Genomic DNA, 6,469 nt, shown 5'->3' on the forward strand with positions numbered 1-6,469 from the left:
CTCCCGTGTTCTGAGTCCATGTGGTTTAGTGGAGCTGGCCCACCTGCTGGCATCAGAGGTGGGCACATGTCCTATGCCAGGACAGAATTAGCCATCCCTCTGGCCATAGTAATTGACTGAGAAATTGGCATCTGGCTCTAGTTGGCCAATCAGAATCTCTTCCAGGATCCTTGGTGGAATTATCACTGGGTATGTAAGAGAGTAGGCTTGAAGCCTGTAGCTTCCACTGGACATCTTTGCCACCATGTGGGGGAAAAACAGACTGAGAACAAGGCCAACACAGTGGAAGACAGTGAAGTGGGAGAGATGAGGAGCCTGTTCCTCATGATGTCAGTTGATCACCTGGATCTAGCTTCAGGAAAAGCTAGATCCACCCTAGGACTTTTCAGTTGCATGAGCAAATTGGTTTCCTTTCATTGTTTAAGGCAGCTTGGGTGGAGTTTCTGCTACTTGTAACTCCAAGTCCTAACAAATGCAGATGCTTTTTGAGCATCTACTGCACATGAGGGCGTACCCTTCAGGATTCAAAGAAGAGCCAGACGTGGCCCCAGCATGCCAGGAGCCCTCAACCTAGCACAGAATATAAGACCCAGGAACAAATATCCCCAAGAAAAGGGGCCCATGCCATCAGCCTGATCCATGCATGAAGAGCTTGGCTGGAGGACCACAGCGAAGGGAGTGATGAATACCAGCTGGGAGGAATTTGGAGCATGGATGAGATGAGGGACATTGTTCCTGGCAGAGGAAAAGGCTTGGGCAAGGGTCCAACATTGAAAAGGAAGGTTCTGGGTGGTGGTGGTGGGGGACCTAGAGAAAAGATTTGTTCAAAACAAATTGTGGAGGCTCTGATTGGCAGTCTGAGGGGTCTGATTGGCAGTGGGAAGCGAGAGAGGGATTTTGAGTAGAGGAGGGAGGTGATGAAGGTGATTTGGCAACAGCGAGTACAGTTGGAGGGGAAGAGTTGGGAGGCAGGGGACTGGTGAGGAGGCCAATGCGACCGCAGCTGAACCTCAGTGCAGGGCTGGGAAGGACCAGACGGAAAAAGAAGGCTGGAGGCGGATGGAATCCCAGCCTCTGAGAACATTCTGCCGAGAGAGGCTTTGGCCATATTTGCTCAAGAATCTTCCTTGTCGTATCATTTGAAAGCCATACTTTTTATTTCATGCTAAACATTGTCAGAGGGAGCAGTGGCAGATTCATCCTGAATGTGAGCCAGTCGGCCTGGCATGCACACTTTTAATGGCATTCCAGACCTTGGGGCCTGGCAGACTCCCTCGGAACCCTGCCCCTGCTCTGGCTCCCTCCTAACCCGGAGTGAGGATGGCAGGAGGAGCGTCTCCCTTCTAACTTCAGGGCCTTCCGAGCAGAAAAGTTCACAAATGGGACTCCACCCAGCATCCCCCCACCACCACCACGAGACAAGTGCAGCTTGGCCTTCTTGGAGATGCCACTGCTTTGGTTTCAGCCATTCTGTCCACACCTCAGTCCTCTTCTCTCTCATCTTCCTCACACCCAGTCTTGAGTAAGTCCCACCCGCACTGCTGTGGCTAACCTTCCTCCAAGTCCCCCCCATCACCCATGTGGATTCCTGCAGCAGCCTGGCTGGTGTCCTGGCTGCTCCAGTCTGTAACTCAGGAAAGCAGCAAGAACAATCCTTTAACATTACAAGCCAGATCCTGTCACTCCTCTTCTTAAAACCTGCTGATGGCTTTCTGCCCGATTCAGAATAAAATCCTAAATCCCAATGATGGCCCCAGGGGATTCTACATGCTCCGACCCTTGGTTACTTCTCCAGCTGTATTGCCTACCACTCCCTTTTCACTTTGAGCCTTGACTCCTGCTCCTCTGCTGACTTCTGTCTTTCTCTTCGTGACTCATGACGTGCCTCATCATAACAAAAGCTTGTATCTGTTAGGATAGGTTAAGATATGCTGCAGTAACAAATAACCTCCAAATTTCCATGGCTTGAATAATACCGGGTTATTGCCCATTCACAGGCCATGTCTGCTGTGGGTGGGGCAGAGTGGCTCTGTTCTTCAGAGTCACTCCAAGTTGACAGAGCAGCCACCATCTTAAATGTTTCTGGTTGCCGTCCTATCGAGAAAGAAACTGTTGAGGTTCTCACAATGGCAATTCAATGTTAGGCTCAGAAGAAACACATGTCTCTTCTGCTCATGCTCTCTGGCCAATCACTGGCCTCAGTCAATCACAAGAGAACCCAACTGTGTAATCTAACCACGTAGCCAGGAGTGGAAGGGATCTGTCATTATTTGGTGAGCAGCAGTGTTGGAGACCAGGATAGCTGGTTTTTCTGTGCGTGTATGTGTCATAGATTAGAATCCCTTGGAGTGTCTTCCAGCCCAGCAATTGTGAACTCTGGCAGGGTTGGCCAGGTGGGTTAGGGTAGAGGGCAGGTGGAGAGAGAGGATGGTGGGGAGGGTTGGTTACCTCTCAGGAAGAAATGAGAACACGGCTGAGTTTGGCTGCTTCACTGGACCAGTCCAGTGGTTGCATGTAAGAAAACAGGGTGGTAATTTGTCGGGTCCTTTGGGCCAAGTGTTCCTCTATACTGATGGTGGGCTGGAAAGATCCACCCCTGTCCAGACATATACCTTCTGATGTCTGCAGTTCTTCCATTAGTGATCCAGTCCTTTTGTTCTAAAATAGAGTTTCCCAAGTTGTGTCCAGCCATACACTTGTATGAGATGTCAACAGATGCTCCTTGTTCAAATTAGATGTGAAATGCTGGGTTAAACAAAATTAAGCAGGTTTTTCCTCTGCAGGCCTTCTCAGGGCCTTGTTTGATATGTAACATGTACTCTCATCTACCTGACAGATACTCAAGGCCCAACTTGCATGTCATTTTCTCTTGCCAGATTTAGCAAATTAAAATACAGGATGCTCAGTTGAACTTCAGGTAAACAACAAGTAATCATTCTAGTAGACATACATCCCAAACAGAGCATGTCCCAAACATTGCCCTGGACATAGTTATACTAAGAAATGATGCTTGTTTAGCTGAAATTCAAATGACCTGGGAACCCTGTTCTGTGGTTGGCCCTGACTCACTTTTTTTCAGGTTCCTTTCCCACCTGCTGCTCGCGGAGGCGTTCTAGCACTCTCTACGCACCTGTCACTGCACACCCTCCCGCCCGTCTGCACTCTGACATCATTATCCTCACCTGCCATGGGGCTGGGACGTGGCAGCGTATTAGTTGTCACGTATGAGTAAGTGGGTGCTTTCTTCTTATTTCCCGAGCTCTCTATTTATTTTCAGGGATGACTTGGCAGCATCTGGTTTTGATTTCATTCAGGATGTTGTGCGAGGAGACAGGAGTCAAGTTAACTATTGCCTGGGATTACAGTAACACTTTTCTTAACACAGATGTGTCCCAACAAGACACTTTGGGCTCGGACATTTCATTACCCGATGGAAGAAAGCCCGAGGCCCGTGGCTGACGCTTATGTCCCCTCCCTGCCACTGGGCACCGAGAAGCAAAGGTGGACGGTGTGAAGTCTCAGGCTCCCTCCTCCCCGTGATTCTGGGGTCAGAGAGCAAATCAGCCATGGCCCAAGAGGGTCCCTGTGTGTGAAGGGGAAGGGGCTTTCTGATTTTGAGACTGATTTTCCATATTTACTTGGAAGTGGATTGATTCTTGTAAAAGTTCTTTTAAACTGTCACTTCGGCATCTGACACACAGAAGAAAACTGGCCCGAGGTGATGGTGGGCACAAGCTCCCTGAGACCATCAGAGCCTGGTGTCCGGGCTCCTGACTCTGGGCCCTCACACCACTCTCATGAGCAGCAAGAATTCTGTGAATGCAGCATTCCTCTGAGGAAAACCATGAGGGGGTCAGCCCCTCAAGACTATAGGCCAGCCAGAGCACTGGTGGTTCTAAACAGCTTGAGCTGGGTGAGGCTTTGCAGTGAGCATGGTGAAAGTTCCTTGTCTTATTGCTGCTAAGAATTTCCCAGCTTTCAACACACTTTCCCTTTCTCGGTTGAATGAAATTTCCAAAGTTGATCACTGGTTAATCACGCCGAACAAGAAGCCACAATGCCCAAATGTCCAGACTGTGTGTGTGTGTGTGTGTGTGTGTGTGTGTGTGTGTGTGTGTGTGTGTGTGTGTGTCTGGGGGAGCTGCCTAGTAGACTCTGCCTCTTCACTAGTCTCTAGTCCCCCTCTCTGCTCACCTGATGCTCACAGGAGCAGACAACATGGCCCAAGGTAGTTTCAAGGGACGATCATGGTGTTATGAAAGAAAACAAAATCATGGGCGGTTTCATGGCCCATCCATCTGGGGAATGCTCCATGCTCTGCTCCTCCTGGACGGTCACAATGTTCGCTAGTCTAATAAAGGTTCCGATACGTTCTACACTTCTCTGTTTAACTTCAATAACTTCGATGTTATTTAACTCAGTGTTTTCCAAACTTATTTAATCAGAGAGCCATCTCATTCTTTTTTTTTTAGGAGTATCTCACCTGGTTTGTCACCCAGGGAAAACACATTGGGCTCTGTAAAGGGAGTAGAGGTGAGTAAGAGTTTGCATTCCTCTCCAAGTCATCAGCTTTGAACCAGAATCTGGCTTAGAGAAAGCATGCTGGCCTCAGCACTGCTCAGGCAGAAGGACTCCAAATGCCCAGAGTGGGTACCAGTGACTCTCCCTGGGGGATGGTGAGCGTTGGGAAGGGGAGGGCATTTCAGGCCCTGCACTGACTGAGGTTGGCTGGAAAGCCTCGGCTGGTGGCCACTCAGGAGAGTCTTAGGAGAGTCAGAGTTTTGTTTTGGGTTTGAAATGCTTCACAAGGCCACCTTTTAATAGTCACAAGGCCGCCAGTGACACAGCACGGGTGTGTGTCATTTGAGGAGGAAGCACGCCCTCCTCACCCCGGCCCAGGGCCGTGGCATTTCCTCTCCTCAGTGTTTTTCTTACCACCAGAACAACTAAGCTCAAGGCCACCATTTGCACAATTCCAGGGATTCTGCTACATTGCCACGGAGAGCCCACGTGAACGGCGTCACCCAGGGTTGTGCAAAGCGGTGGCCCGGTCCAAGCACTTGCCTGCCTCGGGGTTTTGCCAGGACACTCCTAACTCTTAAGTCCTGCCTCAATGTCACCTCTAGTTAAAGTAGGCCCCTGTTAGTTTCTATTATGATATCCTATTCATATTCTTTATAAATGGTGACTCATTTGTCAACATCTGGATCCCTATATATTTTTACCTTTTTGAGTATGTCTGTTCCCCTCAAATAAAATATCAACTTCACAACATTGAGCAGAGTTTTGTATTTTTTTTTTTTTTTTTTTAGCCACTGTTGGATCCCCAGTGCCTTGGACAGTGCCTGGCACAGTGTTGCACGCCCTAAATATTTGTTAAATTAATAAATGAAGAACAACTTTGCACGTTTTCCCCCACTTGGGTGGTGATTGGTTGTGGAGAGTTGATGGACAAGACCATTGACCAACCAGCGGGTTAAGCGGTGGCAAAGGGGACGGCCTTCCAGCCTGGGCCAGTCGTGGTCCACCGGCCCGTGAGGAAGCACAGAAGTACAGAGGGCGATAGAAATGAGTTTTTATTTGTAAAAAGTTACAAAATAATATTGTACAAAAATAAAGTCTGTAGAGAACTTTGGTTGTATAACACAAACGACCGAGACAGATCAGAGAAGTCAGAACTTCTTAAGAAGTGCACTCCTTCCTGGATCAGATGATAATCGCAATGATAAAGAAAAATCACAAACTTTACCCTTTTATGGATTTGGTGGAGCAATTTGGCTTCTGTTAAAACCTGCTTATGGTGTGTAGGTGATGCTGGGAACAAGCTGTCAGCACCCATTGACTCCTACTGCCCCTGTGGGCAGAGACTCTCCACGCGGAGCTGGGGCTGAGGCTGACCACTGGGGACACCAGATACCAAATCGGCCAGGACACTCTGGTTTGGACAGGGGACCCTGGGGCTGCATCAGACTGCACTTCACGAGTGACTGGTGAGTGGGGTCTGTCCCTACTTTAAGCAGGCTGCTCCTCAGCAAGGTCCCTGCTTGGGCCCCAAGATGGGGCAGGAGGGAGGCCCTTTTCCTCCATTTCTGAGTCATGTGAGGGGAGCAGAAAGGGCAGAGGGGGCAGAATGATGGACAACTTGGGTCCTTTGGGTGGCGGGGGAGGGATGTCTGGTAACTGCTGCTGCTTGGTTACTTTGTAAAATTAACATGATTATTTGAGAGAGGCCAGTAGACTAAATCACTAAATCCGTCATACTTTGGGGCTAATAGCCACTAAGGTAGTGATAGATGATCTCGTTGATAAAAATCCCTTTTATGGGATGTGTGACAAGCTCTACAGTAGGGCCCAGGGCCCTGCGCATGGGTCAGCTGCGGGACACATCCCTGACCTGGGGTGCTGGGATGGTTGTTCTCACCCTACGCTCGTACCCCGTGGAAGGCTTTTAGCATCCAGGGGGCGCACT

The 6,469-nt window shown here is 49.3% G+C and overlaps 1 long non-coding RNA gene across 1 annotated transcript; it reads left to right on the forward strand.

The window, feature by feature from the left end:
• The first annotated feature begins 3,171 nt into the window (after positions 1-3,171).
• On the forward strand, positions 3,172-6,040 carry LOC135319484 (uncharacterized). The gene is made up of 3 exons (XR_010378134.1): positions 3,172-3,228; positions 4,473-4,533; positions 5,809-6,040. It is a non-coding gene; the product is annotated as an uncharacterized LOC135319484 (long non-coding RNA).
• The last annotated feature ends 429 nt before the right edge of the window (positions 6,041-6,469 follow it).

The sequence above is a fragment of the Camelus dromedarius genome, chromosome 3, assembly GCF_036321535.1.
Source record: "Camelus dromedarius isolate mCamDro1 chromosome 3, mCamDro1.pat, whole genome shotgun sequence".
Lineage (NCBI taxonomy): Eukaryota > Metazoa > Chordata > Mammalia > Artiodactyla > Camelidae > Camelus > Camelus dromedarius.